Source organism: Lissotriton vulgaris, chromosome 1_1 (assembly GCF_964263255.1).
Source record: "Lissotriton vulgaris chromosome 1_1, aLisVul1.2, whole genome shotgun sequence".
NCBI classification, from domain to species: Eukaryota; Metazoa; Chordata; class Amphibia; order Caudata; family Salamandridae; genus Lissotriton; species Lissotriton vulgaris.
Window position 1 is genome coordinate 1,398,733,786 of NC_141685.1, and position 16,212 is coordinate 1,398,749,997.

The 16,212-nt window shown below is 48.9% G+C and overlaps 1 protein-coding gene across 1 annotated transcript in view; it reads right to left on the bottom strand.

Moving 5' to 3' along the window:
• The window catches only part of CPED1 (cadherin like and PC-esterase domain containing 1), a 349,963-nt gene that overhangs the window by 277,154 nt on the left and 56,597 nt on the right, over window positions 1-16,212 (bottom strand). The gene's annotated exons all lie outside the window — the stretch shown is intronic.

A 16,212-nucleotide genomic window follows, 5' to 3' on the forward strand; every position in this document is an offset into this window, starting at 1 on the left:
TGTTGATGATGTCCCGAAGTTTGGGTGCGATGATGGAGTCGGCTTTGTTGAAGATGTGGTGTAGGCAGGGATCGGCTGGGGAGCCCGAGTGGATGGTGTTCATCGTGTGGGTGGTATGTTCCTTGCTGACCTGAGTCCAGGCGCACATGGTGGTGGTGGGGGGTGTAGGTTCGGTGGTGGGGTACGTGTTCTGAGCGCAGAAGCTGTTGTGTATGTCGACGATCTTATGGTGAAAAAAGGTGGCCAGAGAGTTGCAGAGGTCTTGAGAAGGCGTGATGTCGTTGTTGCTGGCGTTGGGGTTGGAGAGCTCTTTCAGAAGAGTTCCTTGCTGTTGTGGGTGTTGTTGTCCAGTCGTTCTCTGAAGGATGACCTTTTGGTGGTGCGGATCAGCTGGTGGTGTTTGCGGGTGGCGTTCTTGAGGGCTGTCATGTTGTCCGTTGGCTGGTTGTGGCGCCAGGCTTTCTCGAGGTCACAGCAGGATTTTTCGGAGTCTTTGAGATCGTTGGTGAACCACGCAGCTTTCTTGCTGTTGAGGTTGCTGGGAGGGTTTTTCAGTGGAGCAAGGGTGTTGGCGGAGTCGGTGATCCACTGTGTGAGGTTGCGGGCTCCTTCGTTGGGGTCCGTGGTGTTGGTGGGAGGGTTTAGGAGCAAGGAGGTGGTGAGTTGGTCGGTGGTGATCTTGCTCCAGCATCTTCGGGGGGTTTGTTGAGGGCGGTGGTGGGTCGTTGTTTTCCTGAAGTTGGAGTGTACGCAGCTGTGGTCGGTCCAGTGGAGCTCGGTGGTGTGGCTGAAGGAGATGTGATTGCTGGAGGAGAAGACAGGGTCGAGCGCGTGGCCGGCGTAATGGGTGGGGGTGTTGACCAGTTGCTTGAATGCGAGGTTGTCTAGTAGGGCGGTGGTGTTGTCCTGGTCGTTCTCCAGGTGGAAATTGAGGTCTCCTAGGAGGATGTAGTCGGGGGAGGCGAGGGCGAGTGGGCTGATGAAGTCTGTGATGGCCTCGCTGAAGTGTGAGCGTGGTCCCGGGGGTCTGTAGATGAGGGTTCCTCTGAGGGTGGTCTTGGGGTCGGTGTGAATCTGGAAGTACAGGTGCTCTGCGGTGGCGAGGGTGTCGCCGGTGCTGGTCGTGATGCAGATAGTGTTTCTGTTTCTCTCCCAGACAAGCCTGTAGGGCCCTTTGACAACCTGGTATGCCTGCCATTGGCCTTCGGAAAGGAAAAGGTGATGGGTGTATGAGAAACCCTCTGCTCTCAGCTTCCTGGAAATGTAGATTCAGTACTGCCTAACCTTTATCTATAGGTATCTTAAATACTCCTTGTAACTTTTTTAATGTTATCAGAAACAATCCATATTTGAGCCTTAAGGCACTATCACCTACAAGTACTTATGCGTCTAAGAAAGATAGTTGACAGTTTAAATTCCATGCATCAGTGATTACTGAAGCACATGAAATAAATATTAAGCATTGTGACACCTTTTTGACTGTTTGAAAAACAATTGCCGAACTATCAAAATGTCAACCAATACATCCTTGCACAACCGAGCTACCAGATTGTAATGAAACAAATATTAAATTATGTATGCATGAAAGCTGAGTTATCAATCTGTAAGGAAACAAGTAATAGACAATACTAAGTGCTATACATTTGTAATTGTGAAATATACTCTTAGATACATGATTCACGTGAAAATGCAGATTTCAAAGCCTCACTGTTAGAAGTGTTTATGGTGTGCCCACCATGTATCACGCAGCACCTTATCGAAGGACATTTTCTGAGTAATTACCCTTTGAACACAGGACTTGACAACCATATTCATGCATTTGGTTAGGCCATAAGCTTGAGGAGAATAAAGGGCAGTCTTTTGATGGACTACTGACAAACTCCTCAGATATCATATACACAAGGAAACCAATTTGAAAACCATTGTCAATGACTATGTAGCTTGGAATGCCCTTCTGAACAAACTCATCCTTTGAGAACTCTATCACCATTTGGTCTTGATTGAACTCACACATTTGGTCACCACCCATTTTGAGGTGTAACTCACCAACAATATTACACATCATTCAGCAGGAGACAACAGCTTAAAAAGACCCATGATATCAAGACCCAATTTCTTCTTCTTAGGGTACCTCTACAGTGGGGGTGGTGTGTGTATCCCTACTCATGTCTTTTTTTAATCAAAGAATGCAGTTTCAACCATTTCTTCAACTTGGTGAGGCACCCCAGGCGACCAGCAGAGCTCTCTCAGACTGGATTTGGTGAGATTCCTTCCCAAATGGACATCATGTGCCACTTTATTCACGCTATATCTTAACTGACTGGGGACACAATCTTAGAACTCCTCAAAACTTACTCTCCTCACAAGCTTAATACATCATGTATATCTCAAAAACCCTCTAATGCCTCAAGAAGGTCCTTATGATCTGGCTATCCATTTAGCTCACATTTTCTGATACTATGTGAAATCGGATCACTTTCTCTTGCTTGTCTCTATCTCTTATCATCTTTCTTAAAAACATGATTTCTCACGCAATTCACGGGAAAAGATTTTTGCATATCACGACTACAATCAATGCTCTAACGTGGCAAACAGTGTGCTGCCTCTTTGCTGGCACCCAAAAGGTATTCAACTTGGAGATTGTATTAATTCAACCTTTCCGACCACCTCACTTTCCTTGGGGTTATGTTTTCACCCTTCCTAGTAGAGGAGTTATGGATGAGATGTTGATGGTCCGTCCTTACAACAAAGGGTAGGCCACACAAACCTTGATGTATTGGCTAGGTGCATGCCAAGGTCTACCTTTCTATGACTGAAAAATATTACTCTGCCCCCTTGAGAGAGCGTCAAGTGAACTAAAAACTCTCTCTTCTTCTTCGATGAACTGTGACAGGGCAACACCCAGACCTCGAAGACTGGCATCTGTCATTTCAGGAAAGTGCCTTTTTTTTTTACTTTTTACCTGTTTGAAATCTGGTGCAATTTTGATGGAAGTGCACTAGTTTCTTGCTATTCAATTCCCAGTGTCAAATCTCTCACACTAAAACTGTACAATTGTTACCCCAATTAGCAATACTCTTAGCACTCCTGGAAGTCCCTAGTAACTGGTCCGAAGGGTAGGGAGACTACAGAGGGTTCATAAGCAGCATATATTGTGCCACCCTAAGAGATCCCTAAGCGGCCTCATGCAAACTGCAATTGCAGGCTGTGTGGCATGGTGCACAGAAAAGTGAAAATACAACATGGCACACCTCCTGTGTACGATGCCTGCAGACACTGCATGCAGTATATGTAAGTCACCCTACAGCAGGCTTTACAGCAGTAAGGCAGAGTGCACAATACTACATGTGTGGACATGCCTGCATGAGATTCTTAAATATTACAAATGAATAGGGAAACCATTTTAAATACATGGGTGTGGCATTGATAATTACGAGTACCCCAGCTTAAGCATGGGCGGAAAATCCGTTTCGCTCGCGGATTTTGCGGATTTTCGGTAAATTCGCAATCCGCGAGATTCGCGAATCTCCTGCAAAATCCGCAAATCCGCGAGCAGCGGATTTTATGGCTTGCTCGCACTGTTCGCGTGAGTTCGTGGCTTCCCAGTACAACTTCGCGCCCCGCGAATAAGCGCTAAATTGCAGAAATACGATCTTAGCAAAACTGAAACTACTTACCAGGTTCAAAAGTTCAGGCTCATCATTAGTAGCCATTTCCTGTAGTGCTTCCTGAGGGGCCCCTCCAGAGTTCAGTTGCCAGTTGCAACTATTATGTGACCCTGCTCTGAACCTCAGAATAGTTACACATATGCCACAAAGGTCCTGAATTACAGCTAAGGGAGACAAGCAGGAGCCAGGCTGGAAGTTCAAATCCATTAATCAGCCCCTAATTCATTATTGTCAGTTGGGGCAGGGCATGTGTTGTAACTAATTTTGCAACAATGAAAGCACTTAGCAAGTGCAAAAGATCACTAATCAGGAAGCACTAAGGAAGCAGGTGCCAGCTAAAAAAATATTCTGTGACACATTAATCAGCCCCAAATTAATTCAGGTCACTTGAGGCAGGGAAGGTGTGCTTTGCTTTGCCACAATAATGTACACTGACTGGACAACCAGAGGGTGCTGTGATGAAACAGAGGGTGGCATGGGTGGGCCAGAGGGTGGCATGAGTAGTCAGAGAGTGGCAGTGGTGACAGAGAGTGGCAGTGATGAAGAAGAGTGTCCCAAACAGGCTGGACACGTAGAAACAACAAGTTCGCAAAACTTGCGACCCGACAGGTAAGTTCGCGTTTGCGAAATTGTACAAAACCCTCGCGAACTGGCAGAAACCCGTGCGAACACAAAAAAAAAAATCCGCAAATTCACGAGAATTCGTGGATTTTGCGGATTGCGAGTTCGCAAATCCGCAAAATTCGCGAACGCGAGATTCGCAAAATTCGCCCATGCTTACCCCAGCTACATGATGGCTTCACTGAAACTAGGGAAGTTCGGTATCAAACATCTCATATTAATTAGCCCACACTGATTCCAGTGGTAGATTTATTAATACATGCACCAAGAGCGCACCTTAGAGGTGCCCCCGGAAAACCTAGCAACTACTAGTCTACTGGCTGTCTGGTGTAGACCAGCCTGCCACCACAGACAGGTTTCTGACCGACCTTCAGGTGAAAGCCTGCGAACTCTTGGGGCAGAAACAATGCCTGCTCCCGTGAGAGGTGTTGCCATCCCCTCCAAGCAAGATGGCTACCTAATCAGCATATCAAGGCAAGATCTTCCCCTGGATTCCCCTTGCGGCTAGGAAAACTCTCATTCAGGTGCTCCTGGTTAGTCGACTGGATTATGGCAATTCTTTGCTGGTCGGAATAAGGGAAGACCTGTTATCAAAATTACAAGTGGTTCAAAATACCGCAGCACGCCTTGCCCTTATTAAACCAGCACGCTCCCCCTCTTTACCTCTCCTACGACAACTACATTGGCTTCCCATCAGGAAACAAGCGATCTTAAAGCTGTTATGCACGGTCTTCAAGTTTCTCCAGGGAACTGGCCCTGACTATCTCAAGGAAAAACTTGAATTTTATCAACATGTGCGTCAAATGCGATCTAGCAATTGCAATCTGCTCTGCAAGCGCAGCATAAGGAAGGCCAAAATGGGCAGCCAGGCGTTTTTTCATCTAGCCCCCAGCCACTGGAACAATCTCTCTGAGAATATCCGTGCCTGCCGTAACTTTTCTCAATTTAAGAAAATGCTTAAGACTTGGCTACTTTAAGATTATACTGCTCATAGGGTGTCCTTTCTCAGGCGCCGAGAGATCCCTTCTGGGATGATTCATTGTGCGATACAAATGAGTATAATAATAATGATAATAATAATAATAATAATAATAATAATGCTTCAAAGGCTTCTGCTGCTTTCAATGTGCAACCCAAGGCTTTCCCAGACAGGGGAAATGGCACCCCCTGCCCTGGGCCTATTTGGCACCAGGAGAGACAGGACAATTAGCTAGTCAGGAGGCGTGTTTCCATCAGGCTAGTACCATCCCTGATGTGAACATAAAACTTTGAATTCCACCATCCTGGTTCTGGCTTAATTAGGCTTACTAGGTCAAAGTTATTCCCACTTCACACAGGAAGTGGCCATATTGAGAGCGTAGTCACCCTAAAGGTAAGTACTACCTGTCACTCCCCTTAACGCTCCTAAATTGAGCATTTAGGGGCACTTTAGAGGGGCCAGGAATTTAGATTCAACGGATCTAGAAGAAGACGTCAGTTAGATCAGTGAGATAATGAGAACTGAATACTGCTGTGGACTTTTGGCACCAAACCCTACCTGCCCACACAAGTCTCGACCATCATGACTGAGTGACTCATCCTACAGCTGAGCAACTACCAAGAATAGCTCTTCGCAAATTGCCAGTAATCTCCCTTGGAGTAAAGAAGATACTCCACTACAGTCCATAGGCATCAAAAAAACTAAGGGGGATATTCTCAAGAACGTGTGATAACCATCGCCAAATTAACTTAACGCAACTCTTCACATCGCAGTCTATCGCAACAAAATAACACTGTGATAATGTTGTATTCTCAACCTGGCGGCACCATGCAATAGTAGCAGGATAACACGCCAAATGACATCCTAAAAATGTACGCGACCCCGAAAAAATGTGAAACGCAAAAAACATTTGCAATGCCCTAAATCGTGAAACAAAAATCAGCGACAACCAGCGACAGGCCTGCAATTCCCAGGCGTCATGCGGGAAAATGCACTATAAAAGCAACAAAAATACACAGTAAAACCAAAGCTAACTATGTAGCACCATGGATGCACCCGGACCGAGTCCAGAGGACAACCCGAACCCCACAAGCCCCACATAGGACCAGCCAGGAACCCCATGCACGGGGAAGGGCAAGGAGAAGAGGAAGAAGGGGTTCAGTACGCAGGAAGACCAGATTATCGTCAAGGAGGTGATAGAACACTACCAACAACTGTTCGTCACCTCCACTGCGTCATTGGCAACAGAAAGGGAAATATGGTAGTCCATCGTCAACAACGTCAATGCAGTTGGAGTGTCGAGGAGGTCAGTGGAGGAGGTCAAGAGGCGCTGGCATGATGTGCAAAGCCAGACCAAACAGAAACTCGCCGCCAACAGGAAGGCAGAAAAGGCGACTGGAGGTGGGAGCTCTGCGCCACAGGAGGCGCTGGATGAGCTGGCAGAAATGGTGGCCACAGTCATCAGTGTCGAGACGGTCCAAGGAGTTGGGGCTTGGACACAGCTCGAAATGACCTGACCCAACAGCAACAGGGTGAGTAACCACCAGGGACTGGGTGGTCAGAGGGAGACGGGCACAATGGCACACATGCACAATCATGTGTAGCACACTGCACACGCACAATGATAGTGGAAAATGTCCCTGATTCCTTTGGTACACTGCAGCACACATAGAAACACCAAGTAGGCCCCTGTCAACAATGTGCCCTAATGGGCCCCTCTCCATATCACCAATGTCACAACCTACCCATGCACATGTGCAGAATCCAGAAAAGCAGCGGCTCCATGAGCCACAATGGCAATGCAAGTGACACTGTATGACCGATAGCATGGCTGCAGTCAAAATAATTGACATGGTGTACGAGTCGACATTGAGGTGGCCCAGTGTGGATCACATCCCTAAAGGAGCAGGTCACACCTGACACATCCACGTGCACCTACAACCCATGACGTCCAAAACACATCTTCAGTCAAACATTGCACAAGACAACAAAATCTGTCCAAGAGCACAAATGACCCAAGTCGCAAACATCTCAGTACCCGAAAAGCACACAAGTAAAAGGCATACCACCTCAAATGGATAAGGGGCCGCTAAACCAGACCTGCAGGAGCGACTCTCCCACAAAGCAGCACACACACATAGCAATCACAGCACATCAGTATTGACGTCAATGTGGTACAAAGGGCAACACTTACACCACAGGACAGAGGACTCAACTGGTGCTGCTTGTGCGTAGTAACTGGCCACTCAACATCTGGCATTGCATGGCACTGTGAGATGATAATGTACGAGTACAACCACACATCCGTCACGTAGTCGAAATGTCCACTGTCTCCCGTAAAATAGCCAGCTCCACCAAAACAGTCACAATGTACATTGTCATCCAGTCTGTGTGTAAACATCTACAAAGCATCAACATACATGGGACACTCTGTTAACCTGCATTTTCCCTTTACATTGCAGAGGGACAATCAACACCTCCTGCAGAGCAGACCGCACATCTCATCAGCGATGATGAAGAGGACACCCTGCACATATACTCAGACATCCTCCAACGGCTAATGGACAGCCTCCGCACCCCACACCCAGGAGAAGGGCAGCCCAGCTGCCTCGAGGTGACCCCGCCCCCTGCACAGACCACACAACATGGCTGCAGTCAAAATAATTGACATGGTGCATTAGTTGACATTGAGGTGGCCCAGTGTGGATCACATCCCTAAAGGAGCAGTTCACACCCTCACACATCCACGTGCACCTACAACCCATGACGTCCAAAACACATCTGCAGACAAACAATGCACAAGACCACAAAATCTGTCCAAGAGCTCTTTAAAATTGTGGACTCACTGTGCTCTCTCCAGGTACCAGATCCTGTGGTTGCTTCACAGGAGCTATGCAACAACATATCAGATTTCTTCTATAAAAAAATAGATGATATCTACATAGCTCTACAATCACAGAGGAAATCTCTGAGTTCTGAGGACTTTTCTCGAATTAAACTGCTGGAATCTTGGAGCATAGATGTCCCCCAGTCCCTCGAACATTTCCCTGCTCTTTCTTTGGAGGGACTTAATATCCTTTTGGACAAAACGAAATTGTCTTCCCCATTGGACCCAGTTCCCTTGAAACAATTAAAGAACTGTAGGGATATCATTCTTCCTCCGATGCTGGAAGTTATGAATGGAGCTTTGGAACAAGGCATTTTTCCATTACTTTGGAAGCAAGCCATTGTAAAGCCGCTGCTGAAAAAGACCACCTTAGACCCCGGAGTATTGAAGAACTTCAGACCCATTTCCCTTCTGCCGGCCCCTGCCAAGATGTTGGAGACCCATTTGAACCTTCACCTTTCTAACTTCCTTGATGCTTCAGGTTTCTTGGATGGGTCCCAACATGGCTTTAGAAAGCTGCATAGCACGGAGTCTGCCTTGACTAAGGTCATGGATAACATCCGCAGGAAAGTTGATCTGGGTCAAACCACCGTGCTGGTGCTGCAGGACCTTACAGCAGCATTCGACACCCTGTCTCCCCTTACGTTAACATCCAGGTTAAGGGAGGCAGGGGTAGAAGGACCGGCCCTCAGTCTCCTGAGCTCCTTTTTACATCAACGAGAGCAGCGTGTCATGCTAGGAGAGTACCTCTCCCCTGCTAAGTCTTTGCAATGTGGGGTGCCACAGGGGTCGGCACTGAGCCCGACCCTGTTCAACATCTACGTGGCCCCCCTTGCAAGACTAGTAAGATCTCAGGGGATGGAGGTAGTGTCGTATGCCGACGACACGCAGTTTATGGTATCCCTGACCCACTCTGTGAATGTAGCTGCGTCAAACTTTAGGTCCTGCATGCAACTTGTTGCAGAGTGGATGATTTCCAACTCCCTAAAGTTGAACGGGGACAAGACAGAGGTCCTGGTCTTTGGCAAAGACCAGGGCATGTGGTCAGGTGAGTGGTGGCCTCCTTCCTTAGGCATTTGCCCCACACCCACACAATCTGCCAGGAACCTTGGTGTCATCTTTGACACCCAGCTTTCTATGGAGCTCCAGGTCAACAGAACGGTGGCTACCTGTTGGGGCGTCATCAGGACTCTGAAAAGGATTGTCCACTATCTTTCCCCACAGGCACGGAAACAGGTGGTGATCGCCCTTGTTGGCTCAAGGCTCGACTACTGTAATTCACTTTACGCCGGAGCCAACAAGGGCCTTCTGCAGCGCTTGCAGGTCATACAAAATGCGGCAGCGCGTTTTGCTCTTGCCCTGCCCTGGTTGTCATCTATGACCTTGGCGAGGAAGAATCTCCACTGGCTCCCTATTCCCTCAAGGATCACGTTCAAACTTCTCTGTCTAACATATAAGGCTTTAATTGCAGGTCCAGCTGATGCCCTTGGATCCCTACTTACTAGGTATGTCCCGAACAGATGCCTACGCTCCAGTGAGCTTAACCAACTGGTAATCCCTCGAGCCAAGAAGGCTAGTTGGGGGAGTAAAGCTTTTTCCATTCTGGCACCCCAGATGTGGAATACACTCCCCCTTGAGATCAAGTCATTGCCTTCTTATGACCTTTTCAGGAAGTCATTGAAAACTTGGCTCTTCATTAAAGCATACCAGTAAGCTCTGATTCTGACGGCTGACAGCTAGTTATTTGATTTAGGCGCCTTGACGCCCATTGGGCATAGCTGCGCATTACAAATGCCATTTCATTCATTCAAGAGCACAAATGACCCAAGTCGCAAACATCCCAGCACCCGAAAAGCACACAAGTCAAAGGCATACTGCCTCAAATGGATAAGGGGCCGCTAAATCAGACCTGCAGGGGCGACTCTCCCACAAAGCAGCACACACACATAGCAACAATACAGCACATCAGTTTTGACGGCAATGTGGTACAAAGTGCAACACTGCATCTTCCCTTTACATTGCAGAGGGACAATCAACACCTCCTGAAGAGCAGACCACACATCTCATCAGCGATGATGAAGAGGACACCGTGCACATATACTCAGACATCCTCCAACGTCTAATGGACAGCCTCCACACCCCACACCCAGGAGAAGGGCAGCCCGGCTGCCTCGAGGGGACCCCACCCCCTGCACAGACCACACAACAGGAAGCACACACCACCACGGCTGTCTCCCAGGACCCCCACGACCAACACATGGAATTCCAACGCCGTGTGTTGGGTTGCCAGGAGGAGATGGCTGATCAGCTGCGGGTGGGTTTCGACCTAGTGGCAGCCAAACTCGATGCCATACGTGGGTGTCTGAGTCCCATCAGGGACCACTTACAGTCCCTAACGGACACCCATTGGTCGCACCATGCACTCTGACAATCCTTGGCTGACATCGCTCGGGGTATTACTCGGATACAAGAACTGTCTAGACAGGCAACAGCGATGATAGCACAGAGTTGGCACAGACACGCAGGACAATGGAGACCATGGAGCCGATGCAGGCTGGAAGTATGACTGCCACAGCTGAATACCAGTGAGATGCAGCTGGGAACTTCCATGCCTTGTAGTTCCTCATCTTGCCATTGCTGCCACTGAGCCTGTCCCAGATAACTGCTGTGGGAACTTCGACACACACATCTCTGACCCCTGATGTGTCAGTAGCACACAGTGATGCAGCCCTATCACCTCCATCCCCTGATGAGCCCATGACACACAATGATGCAGCCCTATCACCTTCACCCCCTGATGTGACAGTGGCACACAGGGATGCAGCCATAACACAACCACACACACCTGACACACCGGGCACAGAAGATGTATCAGAGGAGTAAAATGTGGATGGTAATGACTGTGTGAGGAAGGAGGTAGTAGCATCTGTCCCCGCCATATGGCCTGTCCCAGCCTGGTTCAGCCCTATGCATCATGCCCTGGGACAACACCTCCCACTGTCCCCCGGAACACTCTGCGACATTCAGCTGGTCCCCGCCATGGACTGCCATATCTGCTCTGGTTACCAATGACACAGCAATCCGGCTGCGGATGAACTCTTCCTCTTCTGATTAACTTTTCATTCCCCAAAGGCCTCAGGTTGGCCCACCACTGGGCAACCATGTAATGTGGGCTTGGCACAGCCATGTACTGCTCCAGTTCCGGAATTCCCCAGAATGTGAATTAAACATTCGAAATCACACAGATGTGTCATGTCTATGTTCACTCAAGTATAAAAGTATGGATATATGTAGGGACATTGATTGCACTGAAAGGTACACCCTGGTAAATGATATCAATGTGCATGTTTGAGCCTGCGCCACATGGCCAATTAGATGACTGTGAAGGTGTGAACTAACTGTGGCCTCATTGAACATGAACAACAATCTCACACCCTCCCAACACAGCCCAACGTCCATGTATTAAATAGGGCTGTGTGTAGAAATAACAAAATCGGAAGCAGGCCAGAAGTAGTGTTCCCCATCACATGTGACAACAATACGTCTCTTCGCATACCTACTCACACACATCTTTGTGGACACAGTCTGTTTCGATGGATAACATTGCTCTACATGGCCAGAAGTTGGACATCATACTCAAATTGGTGAAGAGACATAAGTGCACAGGTCTACCAGCAACTATCCCAAACACAATGTCTGGCTCACAGAGGTGGAGTTGTCAATAGGGACTCACCCCCATTGTAGCATGTGCGTGTCAGTACGGGCAAGGCAAGGGCCACAACATGCAGACCAATGCTTAAGACACTTACAGGCAGCATAGGAACATGTCAAGATGCAAGAAATGGGGAGGCAAAAATGAACACAAATCATTACGGATGGCAACGCGCTCAGCCCGCCTTGCTGGATGAGTCATGTGCTGTTTGTAGTATGCTCAGTGCCCCGTGTTAGGGGACACGACTTACAGTCCATGGGATCTGCATGGTGCTGTACCACCGGACTGCGCGGACTGTCTGCTCTGCTGACAGTGAGCAGGTGAAGGAGTCCTACAAAGTCACATGTCGTACTACATTGCCATGTGTGTACTCTCCCCCAGCAGTATGTCAGAATTGGGAACTTTGCCAAACGACGCTGTGCAGCTCCGTCCATGGGACTGCATCACACAGGTGTGTGTACAAATGCGTAGTTCCACGCACATGCATGCTGAGTCCAGGCTAAGGCAGACCTGTTCACTGTTGTGGGTTATGTGAGCATTCCCCAAGATGCAACAAGGTGTGGGGACCTGTGCTGTGGGTGACAATTAGATGTGGCAGCAGGAACGTAGTTACTCGTCCATGAATGCGAACGCAGCTTCATGGGCAATCTGTTCAAAGAGTATGTCGTTCAAGGAACACGAGGGAGAGCCAATCCATTAACTGGTCGGGGCAGATGTGCTCGGTCCACGCCATTTCACCAATCCGCAACACAGACCAATAGGGGAGCACCTCAATGTGGTCACTGCACACGAGCAGTTGTGCAATCTCCCATGCACAACTGCCATCACATACCCCAAAGATCAAGGCATCCCATGCACAGGTATCCCGGTGACACTCTTGTTCGTGGGCCAACATAGGGCGCACGGTCAAGTCATTCAGCTACCGTTGCGTTGGATAGGCAGACCTCCATGGGCCACTCAAATGTGCGTGATCGACAGTGGAATCAGGGCTTGACGCATGTGACGTACGCAAGTCAGAAACTCAGACGGAAACTGATTCGCAACTCTGCCATTGGCAGTGATCCCAACAGATGCAGCATTCGTGCACGGTACAGTTCCACGTGACAGGGGTTCTGCATGTGCCCGGGATGGCCTGCCATTACATTTGTTGGTCTCGTAGCACAGGCAATCCTCAGACCGGCAGCAGTTCTGTGGACGATATGCCACAGCTCTGAGCGATTAGTCATATGTGTGTGCAACGTTTGGACGTATGGGTTGTTTTTTACCAATGTGCAAGGGCAGCCCTGGCAGGTGTAGCTCGAGCAGGGACATGTGTGTGTGGGGTGTGGACACGTTGGTCTTTCATTAGCGCAGTTCGTGGTGTCGGAGTCGTTGGAGTCTGGTATGGTATCTCACGCAGGGTGTGCCAGCCGCATTCAAGACCAAGGTCGGAGGTTCGGTTGTCCTTCTGCCGTGTGTATTGAGACAAAGGAGCTTTCATACCAAATTTTAATCTGACTACTGCTTGCATTTCTTGAATGTGATGTCGCCTTCACGTTGACATTGATGCCAGGCCTTAGATTTGGGGTGCACCAATTGCGAAACACACGCACCAGTTGGCATGTAGGAATGAGCCAAGGGCCTGACTGGCCTTGCGCTCCGAGTTCAGTCGCTCTCTTTCTCTCTATTTATTTCTTTCTCTGTCTCTCTCTCTCTCTCTCTTTCTCTCTTTCTCTCTGTCTCTCCTTTGATGAGTGCCTGACATACCTTCTTATCTTAGATATTGTCTTGCAGGCTGTGACTTACAGTTTGTCCAGGGATGCCTCGCCATGACTCTTCAAAATAGTTTTTTGGAGACAAATTTGATTGTGATATTTTGTTTGGACTTTCAATGGTGAATGAATGATTCAGATGTTATGTACTCACATGTGTGTTAATTGTTGTCAAGGTGCGACATCAGGTGACTGCTTTTGTGCATGATTCCATGACATTGATGTGCAATATCTTAGTCTGGGAGAGGTGGGGGGTGCCTGGGGGGCCGGGGGTCCTGGGGGGGTGGTAGTGGGTGTTGTGGCGCTCTTGGATGTCCGCGCTGCTTGATCAGTGGCTCCATGGAATCTGTTGTTCTTCAGGTGGGGCTCTAGGCTGGGCTCCCTTTTCTGGTGCAGGTTGTAGTCCGACTTTACACAAGGTCAGAGCAGGTGTTAATTTCCTGCTGCTAATATGCCTTATTGCCTGTTTTGTGATCTTATCGCAGATCTGGCTGGTCGTTGAGAATGTTGTGATGTGGTGTTGCCGCAGCTTTTTGAACGGGAACGCCTACTCTGCATCTCATTAGTGATAGTTGCTGGGATCATCTGTGGCAATGTTTTTTGCGGCTGCTATCGCAGGTAAACTGGTGATATGGGCTGTTAGCACCTGCTTGTGAATGGGGAAATACATTTATCGCGACTTTGGCTGCGATAAGGTGCTGATAACTCGGCAATAGCTCCTTGAGAATATGCCCCAAAGTCTGGGTAACCGTGTTGTTGCTCCTGTTCTCCTGAAGGCCAGCTCCGTCTCCCCACCGAGTGAAAGGACACCAGGACAAACCAGAGCTACACATGACCAGTATCAGGGGGACCAGACACCTTGCAGCAGCCAAGGCCTGTTTAAGTTCAGTCAGAACTTTAACCTCACTGAGACTGAGCATCCATCGAGGGAAACCAGCACCAGAAACCCATTTCCAGAGTGGCTCAACAGTCCTGAATTTTGCACCTCAACCGACAAGAGCAACAACCAACCGTAAGGCCCTGGGACATACAGAGCACAGTCAACCTTTCTACTCTGCACCAAAGAGCCTCAGTTCATGTATGGACAAACCAGCTGTGCCCCCTGTTCCAAGGACCCTTATGACACAGGCCCCAATTGGGACCTCCCGAACTTGTTCCCAAAGTCCCCCTCTGCAGCCTGTTTCTAGGTGGCCAACCTTCTTTCCACCGGCATAGCGCCCAAAGCTACCAACCCGACAGAACCTCTGCACCTGGATGCCCCAAGGCAGGTAACGAGTAACTGCTGGTGGTAATTTGAACTTTGCCCCCCTATGACCCTAATTCCCGAAGGAGACCCCCCCAGAAACCGCCCATAAATAACTGTATACAACATATGCCTTTTCTCCCATAGGGAAGCAATGATGCATAAAGATGCATTTAAGTGAACTGTTTAGTCACCTGTGAAATTCAATATTTAAATAAGTACTTACTTGATACAAGATCCAGAGGAAGGACCAACCCAACCGCCCAGGAGGAGGACTTGCCATCGCACACAAGAACTCCTTCCTACTCACCACCTCCAGCACAAACGACTCTGCATCCCCATGGAACACCTGCTTTTCGAGATCCAGACCAGGCCCAGAACAAACCTACACAGTACCCTCGCCTACAGACCTCCCAGACCACGAACCACGTTCACCACTACCATCTCTGACCTCATCGCACCCCACGCCATAGTCTCCATGGACTACATACTGTTCAGAGGACTAAACTTTCACCTCGACAACCTCAGCAAGCCCAACTCCACCACCCTCCTGGACAACCTCACCAACATCAGACTGAAGCAGCTCATCACCACCCCCACCCACAAGGCAGGACACACCCTCGACCCTATGTTCGCAGGAGGAAACAACATCCACTTAGCCACACCACGCAACCCCTTTGGATAGACCACCCCTGCGTACACTTTTCCTTTAAAAAAAACACCAGGCACAAACCTACACTGCCCCCTATGTGGAGGAATTGGAGCACGATCACCGAGGAGCACCACAACCCCACCCGCAACCACGATACCCCTCCCACCATGACCAACATCAACTCTGCAGCCAACCTACAAAGATAGATCACCAACTGCGCAGACAAGTTTGATCCCCTCTGTTACTCCGACAGACAGCGCCCAATGAGAGCCACCTGGTTCACCAGGACCTACGAGAATCCAGACGCACCTGCAGACATCTCGAGAAAGTATGGAGAAACACCAAAACCCAGAAGCTCGGACCACATAAAAGAATGCCATGACAGAATACCACCAACGCATCAGATCCACCAAAAGGACCTTCATCCAGAACAAAATCCTCGCCAACTCCAGCAACCTGAAGGAACTCTTCAGCATAATTCAGGAATTCACCAAACCCCCCAGCAAAACCTCAGACGTCACACCCTCCCAAGACCTTTGCAACAAACTCAGCTCCTACTTTCACCTCAAGATCAAGTCCCTCTACAACAACTTCAACAAACAGACTCCCGCTACCAGAACTACACCTCCAGCAACAACAGCCAGCCAACCATCTCCGCCTGGACCCCAGTCACCACCGAAGACACTGGCACGACCATGA